The 22,867-nt window shown below is 46.8% G+C and overlaps 4 non-coding genes across 4 annotated transcripts; all 4 read left to right on the top strand.

The window, feature by feature from the left end:
• The first annotated feature begins 7,643 nt into the window (after positions 1-7,643).
• On the top strand, positions 7,644-7,726 carry trnai-aau (transfer RNA isoleucine (anticodon AAU)). Its single transcript has one exon. It is a non-coding gene; the product is annotated as a tRNA-Ile (tRNA).
• A 676-nt stretch (positions 7,727-8,402) lies between these two features.
• trnag-ucc (transfer RNA glycine (anticodon UCC)) lies at positions 8,403-8,474 on the top strand. The gene has a single exon. It is a non-coding gene; the product is annotated as a tRNA-Gly (tRNA).
• Positions 8,475-11,209: 2,735 nt separating this feature from the next.
• Positions 11,210-11,292, top strand: trnal-aag (transfer RNA leucine (anticodon AAG)). The gene has a single exon. It is a non-coding gene; the product is annotated as a tRNA-Leu (tRNA).
• A 1,918-nt stretch (positions 11,293-13,210) lies between these two features.
• Positions 13,211-13,282, top strand: trnag-ucc (transfer RNA glycine (anticodon UCC)). Its single transcript has one exon. It is a non-coding gene; the product is annotated as a tRNA-Gly (tRNA).
• Positions 13,283-22,867: the final 9,585 nt, after the last annotated feature.

The raw sequence follows: 22,867 nt of genomic DNA, 5'->3' as shown, positions 1-22,867 counted from the left end.
GAAACAGCTGAGGAACTAAATAAGTACTTTGCGTCAGTCTTCACAGTAGAAGACATGAGTAATATCCCAACAATTCAGGAGAGTCAGGGGGCAGAGTTGAATATGGTATCCATCACAAAGGAGAAAGTGCTAGAGAAACAAAGAGGTCTAAAAATTGATAAATCTCCGGGCCCAGATGGGATACATCCTCGAGTTCTAAAGGAGATATCTGAAGAAATAGTGGAGGCGTTAGTTATGATCTTTCAAAAGTCACTGGAGTCAGGGAAAGTCCCAGAGGATTGGAAAATCGCTGTTGTAACCCCCCTGTTCAAGAAGGGAACAAGGAAAAAGATGGAAAATTATAGGCCAATTAGTCTATCCTCGGTTGTTGGCAAGATTCTAGAATCCATTGTTAAGGATGAGATTTCTAAATTCTTGTCAGTACGGGGTCGGATCAGGACAAGTCAGCATGGATTTAGTAAGGGGAGGTCGTGCCTGACAAACCTGTTAGAGTTCTTTGAAGAGATAACACATAGGTTAGACCAAGGAGAGCCAATGGATGTTATCTATCTTGACTTCCAAAAGGCCTTTGATAAGGTGCCTCACGGGAGACTGCTGAGTAAAATAAGGGCCCATGGTATTCGAGGCAAGGTACTAACATGGATTGACGATTGGCTGTCAGGCAGAAGGCAGAGAGTTGGGATAAAATGCTCTTTTTCGGAATGGCAACCGGTGATGAGTGGTGTCCCGCAGGGTTCAGTGTTGGGGCCACAGCTGTTCTCATTATATATTAACGATCTAGATGACGGGACTGGGGACATTCTGGCTAAGTTTGCCGATGATACAAAGATAGGTGGAGGGGCAGGTAGTATGGAGGAGGTGGGGAGGCTGCAGAAAGATTTAGACAGTTTAGGAAAGTGGTCCAAGAAATGGCTGATGAAATTCAACGTGGGCAAGTGCGAGGTCTTGCACTTTGGAAAAAAGAATAGAGGCATGGACTATTTTCTAAACGGTGACAAAATTCATAATGCTGAAGAGCAAAGGGACTTGGGAGTCCTAGTCCAGGATTCTCTCAAGGTAAACCTGCAGGTTGAGTCCGTAATTAAGAAAGCAAATGCAATGTTGTCATTTATCTCAAGAGGCTTGGAATATAAAAGCAGGGATGTACTTCTGAAGCTTTATAAAGCGTTAGTTAGGCCCCATTTAGAAGACTGTGAGAAATGTTGGGCCCCAAACCTCAGGAAGGACATACTGGCACTGGAGCGGGTCCAGCGGAGATTCACACGGATGATCCCAGGAATGGTAGGCCAAACATACGATGAACGTCTGAGGATCCTGGGATTATATTCATTGGAGTTTAGGAGGTTGAGGGGATATCTAATAGAAACTTAAAAGATAATTAATGGCTTAGATAGGGTGGACGTAGGGAAGTTGTTTCCATGAGCAGGGGAGACTAGGAGCCGGGGGCACAGCCTTAGAATAAAAGGGAATCACTTTAGAACAGAGATGAGGAGAAATTTCTTCAGCCAAAGAGTAGTGGGTTTGTGGAATTCATTGCCACAGAGGGCGGTGGAGGCCGGGACGTTGAGTGTCTTTAAGACAGAAGTTGATAAATTCTTGATTTCTCGAGGAATTAAGGGCTTGTATTGAGAGCGGGTAAATGGAGTTGAAATCAGCCATGATTGAATGGTGGAGTGGGCTCGATGGGCCGAATGGCCTTGCTTCCGCTCCTATGTCTTATGACTGGATGATATGCTCAGTGAGTCTGGTTGACAAATTAATATTGATCCCAGGACTCCGGGTAAAATTCCTCTTCTCTTGGTGTAAATAGCTTGTCTTGTTGGATTGTCGAAATGACTCAGTTGACCTCTCCCAGAATCCTCTTCTACCGCCTTTACTGGATCAACTTCCTCCTGTTTGGACACTGGAGGGGTTATTCGGCTACTTGCCTGTGTAAGCAGCACCAGAAACAGCTGTGGAGAGAGATTCCAGTCGCCAGTATGCAACTGTCTAGTTGGATCCTTCACGCCGGTCAGATCTTAGACTCTCTATACCTTCGTGTGAGGAACAGTAAGGCGGCTGTTCGGACTTTGTTGATTAGAGAAAACTGATAAAGAAGCAATGAGAATCTCCTTAACCCCCAGCGGCTTGGAGAAGGAAGGCTCTCAGATACAGGACACTGGCTGGGGTTCAGAAATAGTAAAATCACATCAAGTTTGGAACGAAATGTCAATGAAGATAGAATTTAAATAGATTTGTGCACGGGGCATATATTTTGTCGCAACGCGTCAGGATGTCCGATCGGTCAAAGGCGCTGAGTTAAGGTCGCAGTCTCCTCTGGAGGCGTGGGTTCGAATCCCACTTCTAACATTAACTTTTCCCCCAAGTAATGTTCAACCCCAGGAAGGTCCATTACTTCGATTCCATGGGGAAGTGGTGGCCTCAGGACGTGAGATTCCTGCTTTAGTTGGCAGAACAAGACCCTACAGGCAGATGCCCAGTTCACGATAGATGATCTGGTCAGTAAGTCTGTTTGAGCAATTAATTTTGATCCCAGGGCGCCTGCCAAAATTCCTCTTCCCTTGTTGTTAATAGCCGGTCTGGTTGGATTGTCGAGGTGATTCAGTTGACTTCTCCCAGAATCCTTTTCTGCCGCCTTAACTGGATGCACTTCATCCTGTTTGAACACTGGAGTGGTTATTAGGCTATTTGTCTGTGAAATCATCACCAGAAGCAGCTGTGGAGAGAGATTCCAGTCGCCACGATGCAGCTGTTATATTGGATCCTTCACGCCTCACAGATCTTAGATTCTCAATACCTTCGTGTGAGGAACAGGTCGGCGGCAGTTCCGTCTTTGTTGATTGGAGCAAACAGATCAGTGCAGCAATGAGAAGCTCCTCAAACCCCAGCGGCTTGGAGAAGGATGGCACCCAGATACGGGGCTCTGGCTGGGTTACAGAAATAGGAAAAGCATATCAAGTTTGAAAAGAAATGCAAATGCAGGTAGAATTTAAATCGATTTGTGCATGGAGCATATATTTGGCCACACCTCGTCAGGATGGCCGAGCTGCCGAAGGCGCTGCGTTAAGGTCACAGTCTCCTCTGGAGGCGTGGCTTCGAGTCCCACTTCTGACATTAACTTTTCCTCCACGAGGTTACGTTTCTGCAGCAAAACGTTGAAGTTCAGGAAGATGCAATACCTCCGATTCAATGGGGAAGCGGTGGCCTCAGAACATGTGATTCATCCTTAAATTGGCACAGCAAAACCCCACCGGCAATAGCACAGTTAATGACTGGATGATCTGCTCTGTGGTTGAGGAATTAATATTGATCCCAGGACGCCGGGTCAAATTCCTCTTCTCTTGTTGTAAATAGCCTGTCTGGCTGGATTGTCGAGGTGACTCAGTTGACCTCTCCCAGAATCCTCTTGTGCCGCCTTTGCTGGATGAATGTCCTCCTGTTTGGACGCTGAAGGGGTTCTTTGCCTACTTGTCTGTGAAAGCAGCACCAGAAGCAGCTGTGGAGAGAGATTCCAGTCGCCAGGATGCAACTGTCTAATTGGAGCTTTCACGCCGCTCAGATCTTAGACTCTCAATACCTTCGCGTGAGAAACAGGTAGGCGGCAGCTCGGTCTTTGTTGATTGGAGCAAACTGATCAATGCAGCAATGAGAAGCTCGTTAAACACCAGCGGCTTGGAGAAGGACGGCACTCAGATAGAGGACTCTGGCTGGGGTTCAAAAATAGGAAAAGCACATGAAGTGTGAAAAGAAATTACGATGAATATAGAATTTAAATCGATTTGTGCACGGAGCATCTGTTTTGTCACAAAGCGTTAGGATGGCCGAGCGGTCGAAGGCGCTGCGTTAAGTTTGCAGTCTCCTCTGGAAGCGTGCGTTCGAATTCCCTTCTGACATTAACATTCCTTCCATGAGGTTATGTTCCTCAAACAAAATGTTCAACCCCAGGAAGATCCAATACCTCCGGTTCAATTGGGAAGTTGTGGCCTCAGGACATGAGATGAACTTCCTCCTGTGTGGACACAGAAGAGGTTCTTTGGCGACTTGTCTGTGAAAGCGGCACCAGAAGCAGCTGTGGAGAGAGATTCCAGTCGCCAGGATGCAACTGTCTAATTGGAGCTTTCACGCCGCTCAGATCTTAGACTCTCAATACCTTCGCGTGAGGAACAGGTAGGCGGCAGCTCGGTCTTTGTTGATTGGAGCAAACTGATAAATGCAGCAATGAAAAGCTCCTTAACCCCCCAGCGGCTTGGAGAAAGATCGCACTCAGATGCAGGTCTCTGGCTGGGGTTCAAAAATAGGAAAAGAACATCTTGTTTGAAAGGAAATTACGATGAAGATAGAATTTAAATCGATTTGTGCACGGAGCATATCTGTTGCCACAGCGCGGCAGGGTGGCCGAACGTTCGAAGGCGCTGCTTTAAGGTCCCAGTCGCAGCATTAAGATCGCAGTCTTCCCTGAGGCCTGTGTTCGACTCCCACTTCTGACATTAACTTTTCTTCCACGAGGTTACATTTCTCCAGCAAAATGTTCAACCACCAAACATCCAATACCTCCCATTCAATGGGAAACCGTTGGCCTCAGGACGTGAGATTCCTGCTTAAATTGGCACAGCAATACCCCACTGGCAAAGTCCCAGCTAGTGACCGGATAATCTGCTCAGTGACTCTGGTTGAGGAATTAATATGGATCCCAGGACTCCGGTCAAAATTCCTCTTCACTTGTTGTAAATAGTCTGGCTGGTTGGATTGTCGAGGTGACTCATTTAACCTCTCACAGAATCCTCTTCTGCTGCCTTTACTGGATGAACGCCCTCCTGTTTGGACACTGCAGGGGTTCTTTGGCTACTTGTCTGTGAAAGCAGCAAGAGAAGCAGCTGTGGAGAAAGATTCCAGTCGCAAGAATGCAACAGTCTAATTGCATCCTTCACGCCGCTCAGATCTTCGACTCTCAATAATGAGGAACAGGTCGGCGGCAGTTTGGTCTTTGTTGATTGGAGCAAACAGGTCAATGCAGCGTTGAGAAGCTCCATAACCCCCAGCGGCTTGGAGATCGATGCCAGTCGGATGCAAGACTCTGGCTGTGGTTCAAAAATAGGAAAATCACATCGAGTTTAGAATGAAATGATGATTAAGAAAGATCTCAAATCGATTTGTGCACGGAGGAGGGCTTCTGCCAGAGCGTCTCAGGATGGCCGAGCGATCGTAGACACTGCATTCAGGTGGCAGTTTCCTCTGGAGGCGTGTGTTCGAATCCCACTGCTGACATTAACTTTCCGTCCACGAGGTTAAATTTCTGCAGCAAAATGTTCAACCTCAGGAAGGTCCAATAACTCAGATACAATGGGGAAGCGGTGGCCTCAGGACATGAGATTCCTGCTTCGATTCGCACAAGAAGACCGTACAGATAGAAACCCAATTCATGGCTGGATGATCTGCTCAGTGACTCTGGTTGAGGAATTAACATTGATCCCAGGACTCCGGGTAAAATTCCTCTTCTCTTGTTGTGAGTAGTTTGGTTGGTTGGATTGTCAAGGTAAACTCAGTTTTTCGAAGAGGTCACAAAGATGATTGATGCAGGTAGGGCAGTGGATGTTATCTATATGGACTTCAGTAAGGCCTTTGACAAGGTCCCTCATGGTAGACCGGCACAAAAGTTGAAGTCACATGGGATCAGGGGTGAGCTGGCAAGTTAGATCGAGAACTGGTTAGGTCATAGAAGGCAGAGTGCAGCAATGGAAGGGTGCCTTCCTAATTGGATGGCTGTGACTAGTGGTGTTCCGCAGGGATCAGTGCTGGGACCTTTGATGTTCGTAGAAAACATAAATGATTTGGAGGAAAATGTAACTGCTCTGATAAGTAAGTTTGCAGACGACACACAGATTGGTGGAATTGCGGATAGAGATGAGGACAGTCAGCGGATACCGCAGGATTTAGATCGTTTGGAGACATGGGTGGAGAGATGGCAGATGGCGTTTAATCCGGACAAATGTGAGGTAATGCATTTTGGAAGGTCTAATGGAGGTAGGGAATATACAGTGAATGGTAGAACACTCGAGAGTATTGAAAGTCAGAGAGATCAAGGTGAACAGGTCCACAGGTCATTGAAAGGGGCAACACAGGTGGAGAAGGTAGTCAGAAAGGCATACGGCATGCTTGCCTTCATTGGCCGGGGCACTAAGTACAAGAATTGGCACGTCATGTTGCAGCTGTATAGAACCTTAGTTTGGCCACACTTTGAGTAGAGTGTTCAATTCTGGTCGCCACACTACCAGAAGGGTGTGGAGGCTTTATGAAGGGTGCAGAAGAGATTTACCAGGATGATGCCCGGTATGGAGGGCATTAGTTATGAGGAGCGGTTGAATAAACTCGGTTTGTTCTCACTGGAACGACGGAGGTTGACGGGCGAGCTGATAGTGGTCTACAAAATTATGAGGGGCATAGACACAGTGGATAGTCAGAGGCATTTGCCCAGGGTAGGGGTGTTAATTACTGGGCGGCATCGGTCTAAGGTGCGCGGGGCAATGTTTAGAGGAGATGTACGAGGCACGTTTTTTACACAGAGGGTAGTGGGTGCCTGGAACTCGCTGCCGGAGGAGGCGGTGGGACCATGGACGATAGTAACATGGAAGGGCCATTTTGACAAATACAGGAATAGGATGGGAATAGAGGGATACGGAACCAGGAAGTGTAGAAGATTTTAGTTTAGACGGGCAGCATGGTCGGCACGGGCTTGGAGGGCCGAAGGGCCTGTTCCTGTGCTGTACTTTTCTTTGTTCTTTGTTCTTGTTTGAAATGAAATGACAATGACGATAGAATTTAAATCGATTCGTGCACGGAACACACCGTTTGTCACAGCGCGTACCGATGGCCGAGCGGATGAAGGTGCTGCGTTTCGGTCACAGTCTCCTCTGGAGACATGTGTTCGAATCTCACTTCAGACATTCAACTTTCATCCGCGAGGATCCATTTCTCCAGCGAAGTGTTGAACCCGAGGATAATCCAATACCTCCGATTCAATGGGGAAGCGGTGGCCTCAGGGCGTGAGATTCTTGCTTAAATACGCACAGCAAGACCCCGCAGGCAGAAGCCAAGTTCATGACGGGATGATCTGCTCAGTGACTCTGGTTGAGGAATTAATAATGACCACAGGACTCCTGGTAAATTTTCACTTCCCTTGTTGTAAATAGTCTGGCTGCTTGGATTGGCGCAGGTGAATCCGTTGGCTTCTCCCAGAAAGTTCTTCTGCCGCCTTTACAGCATGAACTTCCTTGTGTTTGGACACTGGAGGCGTTATTCGGCTACTTGTCTGTGAAAGCAGCACCAGATGCAGCTGTGGAGAGAGTTACAGTCGCCAGAATGCAACTGTCTAATTGGATCCTTTCCGCCGCTCAGATCTTAGACTCTTAATACCTTCGTGTGAGGAACAGGTAGACGGCAGTACGGACTTTGTTGATTGGAGCAAACTGATCAATGCAGAAATGAGAGCTCCTTAACACACAGCGCGTTGGAGAACGATCGCACTCAGATACAAGAGTCTGGCTGGCGTTCAAAAATAGTAAAACCACATCTAGTTTGAAATGAAATGAAGATGAAAATTAAATTTAAATCGATTTGCGCATGGCGCATATCTTTGGCCACAGTGCGTCAGGATGGCCGAGCGGTCAAAGGCGCTGCGTTAATATCGCAGTCTCCTTTGGAGGTGTGGGTTCGAATCCCACTTCTGACATTAACTTTTCCTCCACGTGGTTACATTTCTCCAGCAAAATTTGCAACGCCAGGGAGATCCAATACCTCCCATTCAATGGGGAAGCGTTGTCCTCCGGGAGTGAGATTCCTGCGTATATTCGCACAGCGAGACCCCACAGGCAGATGCCCAGTTCATGACTGGATAATCTGCTCAGTGACTCTGTTTGAGCTATTAATAATGATCCCAGGATTCCGGGTAAATTTCTCTTCTCTTGTTGTAAATAGTCTGGCTGGTTGGATTATTGAGGTGTCTCAGTCGACCTCTCGCAGAATACTTTTCTGCCGCCTTTACTGGATGAACGTCCTCCTGTTTGGACACTGAAGGGTTTTCTGGCTACTTGTTTGTGAAAGCAGCACCAGAAGAAGCTGTGGAGAGAGATTCCAGTCGCAAGGATGCAACTGTATAATTGGATCCTTCACGCCGCTCAGATCTTAGACTCTCAATATCTTCGTGTGAGGAACAGGTCGGCGGGAGTTCGGTCTTTGTTGATTGCAGCAAACTGATCAATGCAACAATGCGAAGCTCCTTAACCCCTAGCGGCTTGGAGAAGGGCGGCACTCAGATACAGGACTCTGGCTGGTGTTCAAAAATAGGAAAAGCACAACTGTTTAGAAATGAAATGACAATGAAGATAGAATTTAAAGCTTTTCAGTGAGCGATGGTGGTATAATGGTGAGCACAGCTGCCTTCCAAGCAGTTGACCTGGGTTCGATTCCCAGCCATCGCAGAAAAAACTTATTTCGAAATTTTGGGCAGCAAGGTAGCACAGTTGTTTCACAGCTCCAGGGTTCCAGGTTCGATTCCCGGCTTGGGTCACTGTCTGTGCGGTGTCTGCACGTTCTCCCCATGTCTGCGTGAATTTCACCCCGGGTGCTCCGGTTTCCTCCCACGGCATAAAGACGAGCTGGCTCCGGGAATTGGTCATGCCTAATTGCCCTTAGTGTCCAAAAAGGTCGGAAGGATTATTGGGTTGCGGGGTGAGGGTGGTAGGATGGAATTGACGTCTTAAGTGGATCGGTGCAGACTCGATGGGCGAATGGACTCCTTCTGCACTGTATGTTCTATGTCTATTTGTGCATGAGCATAACAGTTTCTGCAGCTCGTCAGGGTGGCCGAGCGGTCGAAGGCGCGGCGTTAAGGACGCAGTCTCCTCCTCTGGAGGCGTGGGTTCGAATCCTACTTCTAACATTGCCTTTTTTTCCACGAGGTTACATTTCTCCAAAAATTGTTCAACCCCAGGAAGATCTAATACCTCCCATTCAATGGGGAAGCGGTGGCCTCGGGACGCGAGATTCGTACTTAAATTCGCACAGCAAGACCCACAGTCAGAAGCCCAGTTCATGACTGGATGATCTGCTCAGTGACTCTGGTTGAGGAATAAATACTGATGCCAGGACTCCGGGTAAATTTCCACTTCCATTGTTGTAAATAGTCTGGCTGGTTGGATTGTCGGACGTGAATCAGTTGGCTTCTTCCAGAAAGTTCTTCTGCCGCCTTTACAGCATGAACATCCTCGTGTTTGGACACTGGAGGCGTTATTCGGCTACTTCTCTGTGAAAGCAGCACCAGATGCAGCTGTGCAGAGATATTCCAGTCGCCAGGATGCAACTGTCTCATTGGATCCTTCCCGCCACTCAGATCTTAGACTCTTAATTCCTTCGTGTAAGGAACAGTTAGACGGCAGTACGGACTTTGTTGATTGGAGCAAACTGATCAATGCAGAAATGAGAGCTCCTTAACACACAGCGTGTTGGAGAACGATCGCACTCAGATGGAAGAGTCTGACTGGCGTTCAAAAATAGTAAAACCACATCTAGTTTGAAATGAAATGAAGATGAAAATTAAATTTAAATCGATTTGCGCATGGAGCATATCTTTGGCCACAGTGCGTCAGGATGGCCGAGCGGTCGAGAGCGCTGTGTTAAGATCGCACTCTCCTCTGGAGGCGTGGGTTCGAATTCCCCTTCTGACATTAACTTTTCCTCCACGTGGTTAAGTTTCTCCAGCAAAATTTGCAACGCCAGGAAGATCCAATACCTCCCATTCAATGGGTAAGCGGTGGCCTCCTGGAATGAGATTCCTGCTGATATTCGCACAGCAAGACCCCACAGGCAGAAGCTCAGTTCATAACTGGATAATCTGCTCAGTGACTCTATTTGTGGAATTAATAATGATCCCAGGATTCCGGGCAAATGTCTCGTCTCTTGTTGTAAATAGTCTGGCTGGTTGGATTGTCGAGGTGTCTCAGTCGACATCTCCCAGAAAACTCTTCTGCCGCCTTTACTGGATGAACGACCTCCTGTTTGGACACTGAAGGGTTTTCTGGCTACTTGTTTGTGAAAGCAGCACCAGAAGCAGCTGTGGAGAGAGATTCCAGTCGCAAGGATGCAACTGTATAATTGGATCCTTCCCGCCACTCAGATCTTAGACTCTTAATACCTTCGTGTCAGGAACAGTTAGACGGCAGTACGGACTTTGTTGATTGGAGCAAACTGATCAATGCAGAAATGAGAGCTCCTTAACACACAGCGCGTTGGAGAACGATCGCACTCAGATGCAAGAGTCTGGCTGGCGTTCAAAAATAGTAAAACCACATCTAGTTTGAAATGAAATGAAATGAAGATGAAAATTAAATTTAAATCGATTTGCGCATGGAGCAAATCTTCGGCCGCCGTGCGTCAGGCTGGCCGAGCGGTCGTGGGCGCTGCGTTAAGGTAGCAGTCTTATCTGGAAGCGTGGTTCGAATCCCACTTCTGACATTCCCTTTTCCTCCACGTGGTTACGTTCCTCCAGCAAAATATGCAACACCAGGAAGGTCCAATACCTCCCATTCAATGGGGAAGCGGTGGCCTCCTGGAATGAGATTCCTGCTGATATTCGCACAGCAAGACCCCACAGGCAGAAGCCCAGTTCATAACTGGATAATCTGCTCAGTGACTCTGGTTGACGAATTAATACTGATCCCAGGACTCCGGGTAAGTTTCCACTTCCATTGTTGTAAATAGTCTGGCTGGTTGGATTGTCGGACGTGAATCAGCTGGCTTCTTCCAGAAAGTTCTTCTGCCGCCTTTACAGCATGAACATCCTCGTGTTTGGACACTGGAGGCGTTATTCGGCTACTTGTTTGTGAAAGCAGCACCAGAACCAGCTGTGGAGAGAGATTCCAGTCGCCAGGATGCAACTTTCTCATTGGATCCTTCCCGCCACTCAGATCTTAGACTCTTAATACGTTCGTGACAGGAACAGTTAGACGGCAGTACGGACTTTGTTGATTGGAGCAAACTGATCAATGCAGAAATGAGAGCTCCTTAACACACAGCGTGTTGGAGAACCATCGCACTCAGATGCAAGAGTCTGGCTGGCGTTGAAAAATAGTTAACCCACATCTAGTTTGAAATGAAATGAAGATGAAAATTAAATTTAAATCGATTTGCGCATGGAGCATATCTTTTGCCGCAGTGCTTCAGGATGGCCGAGCGGTCGAAGGCGCTGCGTTAAGGTCGCAGTCTTCTCTGGAGGCGTGGTTTCGAATCCCACTTCTGACATTCCCACTTCTGACATTCCCTTTTCCTCCACGTGGTTACATTTCTCCAGCAACATTTGCAACACCAGGAAGATCCAATACTTCCCATTCAATGCGAAAGCGGTGGACTCCGGGAATGAGATTCCTGCTGATATTCGCACAGCAAGACCCCACAGGCAGAAGCCCAGTTCGCAACTGGATAATCTGCTCAGTGACACTATTTGAGGAATTAATAATGATCCCAGGATTCCGGGTAAATGTCTCGTCCCTTGTTGTAAATAGTCTGGCTGGTTGGATTATTGAGGTGTCTCAGTCGACATCTCCCCGAAAACTCTACTGCCGCCTTTACTGGATGAATGTCCTCCTGTTTGGACACTGAAGGGTTTTCTGGCTACTTGTTTGTGAAAGCAGCACCAGAAGCAGCTGTGGAGAGAGATTCCAGTCGCAAGGATGCAACTGTATAATTGGATCCTTCACGCCGCTCAGATCTTAGACTCTCAATACCTTCGTGTGAGGAACAGGTCGGCGGGAGTTCGGTCTTTGTTGATTGCAGCAAACTGATCAATGCAACAATGCGAAGCTCCTTAACCCCCAGCGGCTTGGAGAAGGACGGCACTTAGATACAGGACTCTGGCTGGTGTTCAAAAATAGGAAAAGCACAACTGATTAGAAATGAAATGACAATGAAGATAGAATTTAAAGTTCTTCAGTGAGTGATGGTTGGATAGTGGTGAGCATAGCTGCCTTCCAAGCATTTCATCTAGGTTCGATGCCCGGCCATCACAGAAAAAATTTATTTCGAAATTTTGGGGAGCAAGGTAGCGCCGTGGTTAGCACAGTTGTTTCACAGCTCCAGGGTTCCAGGTTCGATTCCCGGCTTGGGTCACTGTCTGTGCGGAGTCTGCACGTTCTCCCCATGTCTGCGTGAATTTCACCCCGGGTGCTCCGGTTTCCTCCCACAGCATAAAGACGCTCTGGCTAGGGGAATTGGTCATGCGTAATTGCCTTTAGTGTCCAAAAAAGTAGGAAGGATTATTGGGTTGCGGGGTGAGTGTGATAGGATGGAATTGACGTCTTAAGTGGGTCGGTGCAGACTCGATGGGCCGAATGGACTCCTTCTGCTCTGTATGTTCTCTGTCTATGTCTATTTGTGCACGTAGCATAACGTTGTCGCCAGCTCGTCAGGCTGGCCGAGCGGTCGAAGGCGCTGCGTTAATGTTGCAGTCTCCTCCGGAGGCGTGGGTTCGAATCCTACTTCGGACATTGCCTTTTTTTCCACGAGGTTACATTTCTCCAACAAATGTTCAACCCCAGGAAGATCTAATACCTCCCATTCAATGGGGAAGCGGTGGCCTCGGGACGTGAGATTCGCACTTAAATTCGCACAGCAAGACCCCACAGTCAGAAGCCCAGTTCATGACGGGATGATCTGCTCAGTGACTCTGGTTGAGGAATTAATATTGATCCCAGGACTCCGAGTAAATTTCCACTTCCCTTGTTGTAAATAGTCTGGCTGGTTGGATTGTCGGACGTGAATCAGTTGGCTTCTTCCAGAAAGTTCTTCTGCCGCCTTTACAGCATGAGCGACCTCCTGTTTTGACACTGAAGGGTTCTCTGGCTACTTGTTTGTGAAAGCAGCACCAGAATCAGCTGTGGAGAGAGTTTCCAGTCGCAAGGATGCAACTGTACAATTGGATCCTTCACGCCGCTCAGATCTTAGACTCTCAATACCGTCGTGTGAGGAACAGGTCGGCGGGAGTTCGGTCTTTGTTGATTGCAGCAAACTGATCAATGCATCAATGCGAAGCTCCTTAGCCCCCAGCGGCTTGGAGAAGGACGGTACTCAGATTCAGGATTATGGCTGGTGTTCCAAAATAGGAAAAGCACAACTGATTAGAAATAAAATGCGAATGAAGATATAATTTAAAGCGGGTCTGTGAGCGATGGTGGTACAGTGGTGAGCATAGTTGCCTTCCAAGCAGTTGACCCGTGTTCGATTCTCGGCCATCGCAGAAGAAATTTATTTCGAAATTTTGGACAGCAAGGTAGAATCGTGGTTAGCACAGTTGCTTCACAGCACCAGGGTTCCAGTTTCGATTCCCGGCTTCGGTCACTGTCTGTGCGGAGTCTGCATGTTCTCCCTGTGTCTGCGTGAATTTCACCCCGGGTGCTCTGGTTTTCTCCTACAGCCCAAAGACGTGCAGGCTAGTTGAATTGGCCATGCAAAATTGCCCTTCGTGTCAACAAAAGTAGGAAGGATTATCCGGTTGCGGGGTGAGGGTGATAGGGTGGAATTGAGGGCTTAAGTGGGTCGGTGCAGACTCGATAGGCCGAATGGCCTCCTACAGCACTGTATGTTCTATGTCTATGTCTATTTGTGCACGGAGCATAACATTTCCCCCAGCTCGTCAGGATGGCCAAACTGTCTTGCTGGAGGCGAGGGTTCGAATGCCCCTCTGACATTAACTTTTCTTCCACGTGCTTACATTTCTCCAGCAAAATGTTCAGGCCCAGGGAGATCCAATACCTCCGATTCAAAGGGGAAGCGGTGGCCTCGGGGCGTGAGATTCGTGCTTAAATTCGCACAGCAAGTTCCCACAGGCAGAAGCCCAGTTCATGACGGCATGATCTGCTCAGTAACTCTGGATCAGGAATTAATAATGATCCCAGGACTCCGGGTAAATTTCCACTTCCCTTGTTGTAAATAGTCTGGCATGTTGTATTGGCGGATGTAAATAAGTTGGCTTCTCCCAGAATGTTCTTCTGCCGCCTTGACAGCATGAACATCCTCGTGTTTGGACACTGGAGGGGCTATTAGGCTACTAGCCTGTGAAAGCAGCACCAGAAGCAGCTCTGCAGAGAGATTCCAGTCGCCAAGATGCAACTGTCTAATTGGATCCATCAGGCCGCTCAGATCTTAGACTCTTAATACCTTCGTGTGAGGAACAGGTAGGCGGCAGTACGGACTTTGTTGAATAGAGCAAACTGATCAATGCAGAAATGAGAGCTCCTTAACACACAGCGTGTTGGAGAACGATCGCACTCAGATACAAGAGTCTGGCTGGCGTTCAAAAATAGTAAAACCACATCTAGTGTGAAATGAAATGAAGATGAAAATTGAATTTAAATCGATTCGCCGATGGAGCATATCTTGGGTTACAGCGCGTCAGGATGGCCGAATGGTCGAAAGCGCTGCGTTAAAAGTTGCAGTCTCCTCTGGAGGGGTGGGTTCGAATCCTACTTCTGACATTAACTTTTCCTCCACGTGGTTACGTTTCTCCAGCAAAATGTGCAACCCCAGGAAGATTCAATGGGGAAGCGGTTACCTTCGGGAATGAGATTCCTGCTTACATTCGCACAGCAAGACCTCACAGGGAGAAGCCCAGTTCATCACTGGATAATATAAGAACTAGGAGCAGGAGTAGGCCATCTGGCCCCTCGAGCCTGCTCCACCATTCAATGAGATCATGGCTGATCTTTTGTGGACTCAGCTCCACTTTCGGGCCCGAACACCATAACCCTTAATCCCTTTATTCTTCAAAAAACTATCTATCCTTATCTTAAAAACATTTAATAAAGGAGCCTCTACTGCTTCACTGGGCAAGGAATTCCATAGATTCACAACGCTTTGGGTGAAGAAGTCCTTCTAAACTCAGTCCTAAATCTACTTCCCCTTATTTTGAGGCTATGCCCCCTAGTTCTGTTTTCACCCGCCAGTGGAAACAACCTGCCCGCGTCTATCCTTTCTATTCCCTTCATAATCTCATATGTTTCTATAAGATCCCCCCTCATCCTTCTAAATTCCAATGAGTACAGTCCCAGTCTACTCAACCTCTCCTCGTAATCCAACCCCTTCAGCTCTGGGATTAACCTAGTGAATCTCCTCTGCACACCCTCCAGTGCCTGTACGTCCTTTCTCAAGTAAGGAGACCAAAACTGAACACAATACTCTAGGTGTGGCCTCACTAACACCTTATACAATTGCAGCAGACCCTCCCCAGTCTTAAACTCCATCCCTCTAGCAATGACGGACAAAATTCCATTTGCCTTCTTAATCACCTGTTGCACCTGAAAACCAACTTTTTGAGACTCATGCACTAGAACACCCAGGTCTCTCTGCACAGCAGCATGTTTTAATATTTTATCATTTAAATAATAATCTCTTTTGCTGTTATTCCTACCAAAATGGATAACCTCACATTTGTCAACATTGTATTCCATCTGCCAGACCCTAGCCCATTCACTTAGCCTATCCAAATCCCTCTGCAGACTTCCAATATCCTCTGCACTTTTTGCTTTACCACTGATCTTAGTGTCGTATGCAAACTTGGACACATTGCCCTTGGTCCCCAACTCCAAATCATCGATGTAAATTGTGAACAGTTGTGGGCCCAACACTGATCACTGAGGGACACCACTAGCTACTGATTGCCAACCAGAGAAACACCCATTAATCCCCACTCTTTGCTTTCTATTAATTAACCAATCCTCTATCCATGCTACTACTTTCCCCTTAATGCCATGCATCTTTATCTGATGCAACAACCTTTTGTGTGGCACCTTGTCAAAGGCTTTCTGGAAATCCAGATATACCAGATATACCACATCCATTGGCTCCCCGTTATCTACCGCAATGTTAATGTCCTCAAAATATTCCACTAAATTAGTTAGGCGCGACCTGCCCTTTATGAACCCATGCTGCGTCTGTCCAGTGGGACAATTTCCATCCAGATGCCTCGCTATTTCTTCCTTGATGATAGATACCAGCATCTTCCCTACTACCGAAGTTAAGCTCACTGGCCTATAATTACCCGCTTTCTGCCTACCTCCTTTTTTAAACAGTGGTGTCACGTTTGCTAATTTCCAATCCGCCGGGACGGCCCCAGATAATTTTGGTAAATTATCACTAGTGCATTTGCAATTTCCCTAGCCATCCCTTTTAGCACTCTGGGATGCATTCCATCAGGTCCAGGAGACTTGTCTACCTTTAGCCCCATGAGCTTGCCCATCACTACCTCCTTGGTGATAACAATCCTCTCAAGGTCCTCACCTGTCAAAGCCTCATTTCCATCAGTCACTGGCATGTTATTTGTGTCTTCCACTGTGAAGACCGACCCAAAAAACCTGTTCAGTTCCTCAGCCATTTCCTCATCTCCCATTACTAAATCTCCCTTCTCATCCTCTAAAGGACAAATATTTACCTTAGCCACTCTTTTTTGTTTTATGTATTTGTAGAAACCTTTACTATCTGTTTTTATATTCTGAGCAAGTTTACTCTCATAATCTATCTTACTCTTCTTTATAGCTTTTTTAGTAGCTTTCAGTTGCCCCCTAAAGATTTCCCAGTCCTCTAGTCTCCCACTGATCTTTGCTACTTTGTATGTTTTATCCTTCAATTTGATACTCTCCCTTATTTCCTTAGATATCGACGGTCGATTTTCCCTCTTTTTACCGCCCTTCCTTTTTGTTGGTATTTACCTTTGCTGAGCACTGTGCAAAATCACTTGGAAGGTTCTCCACTGTTTCTCAACTGTTTCACAATAAAATATTTGCTCCCAGTCTACCTTAGCTAGTTCTTCTCTCATCCCATTGTAATCTCCTTTGTTTAAGCGCAAAACACTAGTGCTTGATTTTACCTTCTCACCCTCCATCTGTATTTTAAATTCCATCATATTGTGATCGCTCCTTCCGAGAGGTTCCCTAACTATGAGATCCTGAATCAATCCTGTCTCATTACACAGGACCAGATCTAGGACCGCTTGTTCCCTCGTAGGTTCCACCTAGGAAACTATCGCGGATACATTCTATAAACTCCTCCTCAAGGCTGCCTTGACTGACCTGGTTAAACCAATCAACATGTAGATTAAAATCCCCCATGATAACTGGTGTACCATTTCTACATGCATCTGTTATTTCATTGTTTATTGCCTGCCCCACCATAATGTTACTATTTGGTGGCCTATAGATTACTCCTATCAGTGACTTTGTCGCCTTACTATTCCTGATTTCCACCCAAATGGATTCAACCTTATCCTCCATAGCACCGGTGTCACCCCTTACTGTTGCCCGGATGTCATCCTTAAATAACAGAGCTACACCACCTCCCTTACCATCCACTCTGTCCTTCCGAAAGGTTTGATACCCTCGGATGTTTAACTCCCGGTCGTGACCATCCTTTAACCATGATTCAGTAATGGCCACTAAATCATAGTCATTCACGACGATTTGCGCCATCAACTCATTTACCTTATTCTGAATAATACGAGCATTCAGGTAAAGTACACTTATGTTGGCTTTTTTACCTCTGTTCTGAATCTTAACACCTCGATCAGTAACCTCTTCTAAGTTATATTTCCTCTTAACCTTTCTCCTAATTTTCCTTGTCATCGAACCCATATCTTCCTGTAACAACCTGCCGCGTCGCTTAACATTAATGTTTTCACTTCCCGTTTTATTTCTTTTAGTATTCGTGGTCCTATTCACTGAGCTCCCCTCAGTCACTGTACCTTGTACTGTCGCCCTTTTTGATTTTTGACTATGGCTTCTCTGCCTTACACTTTCCCCATTACTGCCTTTTATTTCTGTCCCTGTTTTACAACCTTCCAACTTCCTGCATCGGTTCCCATCCCCCTGCCACATTAGTTTCAACTCTCCCCAACAGCTCTAGCAAACACCCCCCCCGCCCCCCCCCCCTAGGGCATCAGTTCCAGTCCTGCCCAGGTGCAGACCGTCCGGTTTGTACTGGTCCCACCTCCCCCAGAACCGGTTCCAATGTCCCAGGAATTTGAATCCCTCCCTCTTGCACCATCTCTCGAGCCACGTATTCATCCTCTCAATCCTGACACTCCTACTCTGACTAGCTCGTGGCACTGGTAGCAATCCTGAGATTACGACCTTTGAGGTCCTACTTTTTTAGTTTTCCTCCTAGCTCCCTAAATTCAGCTTGTAGGACCTTGTCCCGTTTTTTACCTATATCGTTGGTGCATATGTGCACCACGACAGCTGGCTGTTCACCCTCCCCCCCCCCCCCCCACCCAGAATGTCCTGCAGCCGCTCCGAGACATCCTTGACCCTTGCACCAGGGAGGCAACATACCATCCTGGAGTCTCGATTGCGTCCGCAGAACCGCCTGTCTATTCCCCTTACAATTGAGTCCCCTATCACTATAGCCCTGCCATTCTTCTTCCTGCCCAGCTGCGCAGCAGAGCCAGCCACGGTGCCATGAACCTGGCTGCTGCTGCCTTCCCCTGGTGAGCCATCTCCCTCAACAGTATCCAATGCGGTATATCTGTTTTGCAGGGAGATGACCGCAGAGGACACCTGCACTGCCTTCCTACTCTTGCTCTGTCTTTTGGTCACCCATTTACTATCTCCCTCAGTACCTTTCACCTGGTACTTGTTTCTAGCTTGAAATTAAATGACGACGAAGATAGAATTTTAATCGATTTTTGCACGCAGCATATCTTTTGCGACAGCGCGTCAGGATGGTCGAGCGTTCGAAGTCACTGCATTAAGGTCACAGTCTCCTCTGGAGGCATGGGTCCGAATCCCACTGCTGATATTAACTTTTCCTCCACGAGGTTACATTTCTCCAGCAAAATGTTCACCCCAGGAAGATCCAATGCCTCCCATTCACCGGGGAAGCGGCGGCCTCAGGACGTGAGAATCCTGCTTAAATTGGCACAGCAAAACCCAACAGGAAAAGATCAGTTACTGACTGGATAATCAGATCTGTGACTCTGGCACTCAGATACAGGGTTCAAAAATAGTAAAAGCACATCAAGTTTGAAATGAAATGACGATGAATATAGAATTTAAATCGCTTTGTGCATTCCACTGAAACAATTTACCATTTCCTCCGAAGCAAAGCTTATTTTATCAAGTCAATGTGCTTCTTAATTCCTGTTAGATTTTGTTTCCTTGCTGATGTAAAATCAAAAGAAAGACATTTTGTCCCCTGGTTTTATATCGGGATCACTGGGTCAATTTGGTTCTTTCTGGTTTGGTGGCGTCCACTGCGAACAGAACAATAGACATAAGTGAGCAGTCTTTACAAATAGAAGAGTCGAGCACAAGGGCAATGCCGCTATGCAGATTCTTCATAAAATCCTGAAAGAGAAATAGAAAATGTTGGATAACTCGACTGGTATGGCAACATCTGTGGAGAGAGAAAGACAGTTACAGTTCCGAATCCAGTACGACACTCCCTCCCATTCTCTGTTTCCATCTCCATAGCTGCTGCCAGGCCTGTTAAGGATTTCCAGCATTTTCTGTTTTTATCACGGGATTACACGCCAGCTCTCGGCGGCTGTCATGGGCACGGTGGGCGGAATGGACTCATCCTGATCTGTAACCATTTTTTGATTCTCTAAACAAGAGTTAGCAACGGGAAGTATCCAATTGGAGAGTTACACCCTGGCGTATGTAATCTCCCTCCACAGCTGCTACCGGTGCTACTTTCACAGACATGTAGCCGAAGAACACCTCCAGTGGACAAAACAGAAGGGAATTCATCCAGTGGAGGCGACAGAGAAGGATTATGGAAGAGGTCAACTGAGTCACCTCGACTGTACTGTGGACAGCCGAAGAACTGATGTCAAGGAGCGGTTAAGCTCCAAACATGACCTTCGCCCCTCCCTCCTTTTCCTCCAAACTGCTCCCGAGTTCAGTCAATGGGACCATATCGATCGCACAGATGTTATAAAGTCCTTGCAGGGCTCGGCGGGGGTTTGAAACCGGGACCAATCGCATTTTGCCGATCAGAAGACCCTAAGCGAGAATCATACCCCTAGATCAACGAACAAGCCGGAGATCAGTATTCCGCTGAAACCATCTTACCATTACCTCCCAAGCAAAGCTTATTTTATCAACTCAACGGACTTCTTAATTCTGTTGAATTTGGTTTGGTTGTTAAAGTAAAATCAAAAGGAACTCCCTTTTGCCCCTTGCTTTCCTTATTTAGATTATTGGGTAAATTTGTTCTTTTCTGGTTTGTTGGCCTCCACAGGGAACAGAACAATAGACAGAAGGGACAAGTCTTTGTAAATAGAAGCGCCGGGCAGAAGGGCAATGCCGCTATGGAGATTCTCCATAAAATCCTGAAAGACAAATAGAAATTGCTGGACAAATCGTCTGGTATGGTAACATCTGTGGAGAGAGGAAGAGAGTTACCATTCTGAATTCAGAATGACCCTGCTTCCCATTCTCTGTTTCGCTCAACACAGCTGCTGCCAGGCATGTTGGGATTTTCCAGCATTTTTTGTTTGTATCACGGTACTATACGCCAGCTCTAGGCGATTGTCATGGACACCTTGGGCGGAATGGACTCACCCTGATCTGTTACCATTTAATGATTCTCTAAACGAGTGTGAGCAACGTGAAGTATCCAATTGGAGAGTTGCATCCTGGCGATTGGAATCTCTCTCCCCCGCTGTTTACGGTGCAGCCTTCACAGATACTTAGCAGAAGAATCCCTCCAGTGGACAAACAGGAGGAAATTCATCCAGTGGAGGCGGTAGAGGAGGGTTCTGGGAGTGGTCAACTGTGTCACCTCGACTGCACTGTGGGCAGCCAAAGAACTGGTGTCAAAGAGCGGTTAAGCCCCAAACATGACCCTCGCTCCCACCCTCCTTTTTCTCCAAACTGCTCCCTCGTTCAGTCAATGACACCATATCGATCGCACAGATATTAAAAAGTGCTTTGCAAGGATCGTCCAGGATTTGAACACGTGACCTCTAGCATTTTATTGCAGCAGAAGGCCCCAAGCGAGAATCATACCCCTAGACCAACGAACCAGGTGCGCTCAACGTACCGCTGAAACCACCTTACCATTACGTCCCAAGCAAAGTTTATTTGAGCAACTCAATGGACTTCTTAATTCCCGCTGAATTTGGTTTGGTTGTGAAAGTAAAATCAAAAGAAAGTCTTCTTTGTCCCTTGCTTTTCTTATCGGGATCATTGCGTCAATTTGGTTCTTTCTGGTTCGTTGTCCTCCACTGCGAACAGAACAATAGACATACGGGACCAGTTTTTATAATTAGAAGCGCCGAGCACAAGGGCAATGCCGCTATGGCGATTCTTCATAAAATCCTGAAACAGCAATAGAAAATTGTGGATAACTCGGATGGCCGGGCAACACCTGTGGAGGGAGACAGAGAGTTACAGTTCCGAATCCAGTCTGACCCTCCTTCCCATTATCTGTTTCCCTCCCCACATCTGCTGCCAGGCCTGTTGAGATTTTACAGCATTTTCTGTCTTCATCACAGGACTACACGCCAGCTCCAGGCGACTGACATGGACACGGTGGGCGGAATGGACTCACGCTGATCATTAACCATTCTATGATTCTCTAAACGAGCGTGTAAGTTCTGAGCAACGTGAAGTATCCAATTGGAGAATTGCATCCTGGCGACTGGAATCTCTCTCCCCCGCTGCTTCCGGGGCTGATTTCACAGGCACGTAGCCGAGAAACACCTCCAGTGGACAAACAGGAGGAATTTCACCCAGTGGAGGCGGCAGAGGAGGGTTCTGGGCGAGTGTATCAGTGCCTGTCACTGTCTGTAAGTGTGCGATTGTATCAGTCAGTGTCTGTGACTGTGAGTGTATGAAAATGAAATGAAATGAAAATCGCGTATTGTCACAAGTAAGCTTCAAATGAAGTTACTGTGAAAAGCCCCTAGTCGCCACATTCCGGCGCCTGTTCGGGGAGGCTGTCACGTGAATTGAACTGTGCTGCTGGCCTGCCTTGGTCTGCTTTCAAAGCCAGCGATTTAGCCCTGTGCTAAACAGACACACGCTGATTAGATGTATCAGCGTGTGTAAATGTCTGTGAGTTGTGATTGTAACTGTCAGTATCTGTTAATGCCTGTTTGTGTGTGATTGTAGCTATCAGTGTATTTCAGTGTATGTGAGTTGTGATTGTATCTTTCAGTGTTTGATACTGTGTGTGAATGTACAATTGTATCTGTCAGTGTGGGTTACTGTCTGTAAGTGTCTGATTGTATCTGTCAGTCTCAGTTCTTATCTGTGAGTGTGATTTACCTGTCAGATTGTTACTTTCTGTCAGTCTCTGTTGCTGTCAGTATCTGTCAGTGTCTGAAAATACTGCAAATTGTTATTCGTCCTCTCCATAATGCTCATAATTGAAAACAGACACTTCTCTAATTGTTACAGTGCTCCAGGAGATCCTACACCCAGACTATAGAATTGGTGGATTCTATGGACTACTTCATGCAACATTATTTGTTTGTCTCTGAAATCCATTCTCACTCCTGTACTCGTCCAGATTTCACTTAAAAACATTTCTGCTATTCGTCTTAATTGATCCTCAAGATAAACACTTCCAAATTCTACCACCTCCATTGGGAAATACATGAATATAGATTGTTTAACTTTTACTTACTTCTAACACCTCTCAGTCCTGCCGATCACATTCTATCACCGGTTCTTCATGTTGACCTGTTTCTGCAACACCGACAGTTCATGTGAATCTCCCCCGCTCTGTTGCGGTTCTGTGTCGTGGCCAATAGATGTCAGCACACTCTGGTGGAACGAAGTTCGCAGGTCAGAGTGACACACAACTGATAACAATTGTTTAT

This window comes from Scyliorhinus torazame, chromosome 24 (assembly GCF_047496885.1).
Source record: "Scyliorhinus torazame isolate Kashiwa2021f chromosome 24, sScyTor2.1, whole genome shotgun sequence".
In the NCBI taxonomy this organism is placed as follows: domain Eukaryota; kingdom Metazoa; phylum Chordata; class Chondrichthyes; order Carcharhiniformes; family Scyliorhinidae; genus Scyliorhinus; species Scyliorhinus torazame.
This window is presented reverse-complemented; position numbering and strand designations above follow the sequence as displayed.